The sequence below is a fragment of the Artemia sp. Qi Xiang Cuo genome, chromosome 5, assembly GCF_049724085.1.
Source record: "Artemia sp. Qi Xiang Cuo chromosome 5, ASM4972408v1, whole genome shotgun sequence".
Lineage (NCBI taxonomy): Eukaryota > Metazoa > Arthropoda > Branchiopoda > Anostraca > Artemiidae > Artemia > Artemia sp. Qi Xiang Cuo.
Window position 1 is genome coordinate 25,364,967 of NC_142798.1, and position 3,076 is coordinate 25,368,042.

The following is a 3,076-nucleotide window of genomic DNA, read 5'->3' on the forward strand; positions in this document are numbered from 1 at the left end:
GTGTGTAAGTTTTTGAGTGTGTGTGTGAGTTTTCGTCCGTATGTGTTTGTTTTTGTGTGTGTGTGTAAGTGAGTTCATGTGCACTTAATGTTTCGTGATTGGTTTTATAAGTTTGGTTTAATTTATGAGCGAAAGGTCATTTAAGTTTTCGTGTGCATGTGCAAGTTTTTGTGTGTGTGTGTGTGTGTAAGTTTTTGTGTGTGTGTATTAGTTTGAGTGCGGATGTGTATTTTTTCTTGTGTGTGTCGTAAGTTTTCGTGTGTGTGTGTGTGTTAGTTTTTGTGTGTGTGTGTGTTAGTGTTTGTGAGTGTGTGTAAGTTTTTGTGTCTGCGTATGTTTTAGTGTGTGTGTGTAAGTTTTTGTGTGTGTGTGTGTTAGTTTTTGAGTGTGTGTGTTAGTTTTTGTATTTGTGTGTGTGTGTTAGTTTTTGTGTGTGTAAGTTTTTTTGTGTGTGTGTGTTATTTTTTGAGTTTGTGTGTTAGTTTTTGTTTGTGTGTGTGTGTGTAAGTTTTTGTGTGTCTAAGCTTTTGTGTGTGTAAGTTTTGAAGTGTGTGTGTAAGTTTTAGTGTGTGTGGGTATAATTTTTTGTGTGATTGTTAGTTTTCGTTTGCTTTTGTTAGTTTTTGTGTGTGTGTGTGTGATTTTGTTTGTGTTTGTGTTATTTTTTGAGTGTGTGTGTGAGTTTTCGTGTGTGTGTGTGTGTAAGTTTTTGTGTGTGTGTGTAAGTTTTTGTGAGTGTGTGTAATTTTTTGTTTGTGTGTAAGTTTTTGTGTGCATGTAAGTTTTTGTGTGAATGTAAGTTTTTGAGTGTGGGTGTTATTTTGTGTGTGTTTTTTTCATATAGGTTGTTTATAATCGTTATCTTGTTGTTATTTTATGTGTTTTTTGGTTTGTATTTGTTTTTTTTTTGTTGTGGTGGTGTTAGTTTGTTTTTTGTTTAGTTTTTTGTGTGTGTGTGTGTAAGTTTGTGTGTGTGTGTGTGTGTGTGTATTTTTGTTTGTTTTTTTTTTTTTTCGTGTGTGTGTATTTATTCTTGTGTGTGTGTTTGAAGATTTTTGAGTGTGTTTGTGTGTGTGTTAGTTTTTTTGAGTGTGTGTGTGAGTTTTTTGTGTTAATTTGTAAGTTTTTGTGTATGTGTGTGTGTGTGTGTGTGTAAGTTTTTGTATGTGTGTTATTGTTGTCGTGTGTGTTAGTTATTTATTGTGTGTGTGTGTGTGTGTGAAATTTTGTGTGTGTTTGTGTGTGTGTAAGTTTTTGTGTGAATTTTAGTTTTTGTGTGCATGTAAGTTTTAGTGTGCCTGTGTTAGTTTTTGTGTGTGTGTGTGTGTGTGTTAGTTTGTGTGTGTGTGTGTGTGTGTGTTATTTTTGGCGTGTGTTTTTTATTTTTAGTGTTTGTGTGTGTTAGTTTTCGTGTGGTTGTGTTTGTTTTTGTGTGTGTAAGTTTTGGCGTGTGTGTGTAAGTTTTCGTGTGTGTGTGTGTAAGTTTTGTGAGTGTGTGTGTGTGTTAGTTTGTGTGCGTGTGTGTGTGAGTTTTTTTTGTGTTTATTTTTATGTTTTTGTGTGTGTGTGTGTGTGTGTTTGTTTTTGTGTGTGTTTTAGTTTTGGGGTGTGTGTGTGAGTTTTCGTGTGTGTGTGTGTGTAAGTTTTGTGTGTGTGTGTGTGTGTGTAAGTTTTTGTGTGCATGTTAGTTTTTGTGTGAATTTATGTTTTAGTTTGTATGTGTAAGTTTTTTTGTGTGTGTGTGTGTGTGTTTTTATTTTTGTTTTTGCTTTTGTTGGGTGGTTTTTGTGTTCGTGGTGGTGTGTGTCTTTTTTAGTTTTGTGTGTGTGTGTGTGTGTGTGTGCAATACTTTTTGAGTGTGTGTGTGAGTTTTTTTTTTTCTCTTCGTTTAGTTTTTGTGTGTGTGTGTGTGTGTGTGTAAGTATTTGTGTGCATTTGTTTTTTTTTTTTTGTGTATTTTTTCGTGTGTGTGTGTGTGTGATTTTTTTGTGTGTGTGTGTGTGTAATTTTTTGTGTGCCTGTAAGTTTTTGTGTGCAGGTAAGTTTTAGCGTGAATGTGTAAGTTTTTGTGTGTGTGTGTGTCTGTAAGTTTTGTGTGTGTGTGTGTGTGTAAGTTTTGGCGTGTGTGTGTAAGTTTTGACGTGTGTGTGTAAGTTTTCATGTGTGTGTGTGTGTAAGTTTTTGTGTGTGTGTGTAAGTTTTTGTGTGTGTGTGTAAGTTTTTGTGTGTGTGTAAGTTTTTGTGTGCATGTAAGTTTTTGTGTGCATGTAAGTCTTTGCGTGTGTGTCTAAGTTTTTTTGTGTGTGTGTTTATGGTTTTTTTTGTATATGATTTTTTTTGGTGTTTTTAGTTTTTTGTGTGTGTGTTTTATTTTGTCTGTGTGTGTGTGTGTGTGTATGTTTTTTTTTTTGTAAGTTTTGTTTGTGTGTGTGTGTAGATTTTTTTGTGTGTGTGTGTGTGTGTTTGTGTGTGTTTTTGTTTGTTTGTTAGTTTTGGAGTGTGTGTGTTAGTTTTATTGTGTGTGTGTGTTAGTTTTGTGTGTGTGTGTGTGTGTGTGTATAATTTTTTGTGAGTGTGTGTGTGAGTTTTTATTTATTCTTGTTTAAGTTTTTGTGTGTGTGTGTGTGTGTGTGTAAGTTTTTTTGTGTGTGTAAGTTTTTGTGTGTGTGTGTGAGTTTTCGTGTGTGTGTGTGTGTGTAAGTTTTGCGTGTGTGTGTGTGTTAGTTTTTGTGTGCATGTAAGTTTTTGTCTGCATATAAGTTTTCGTGTGCATGTTTAAGTTTTTGTGTGTGTGTGTTTGTGTAAGTTTTTGTGTGTGTGTGTGTAAGTTTTGGCGTGTGTGTGTAAGTTTTCGTATGTGTGTGTAAGTGTTCGTGTGTGTGTGTGTAAGTTTTTGTGTGTGTGTGTAAGTTTTTGTGTGTGTGTAAGTTTTTGTGTGCACGTATGGGGACCGGGGGAGGACCTTTGGGGCCCAGGGAGGGCTTTTGGGGATCCGGGGGCCCTTGAGGATTGAGTGGTCTTTTGGGAGCCCGGGGGACCTTTGGGGACCTGAGGAGGGCCTTTGGGAGCCCAGTGG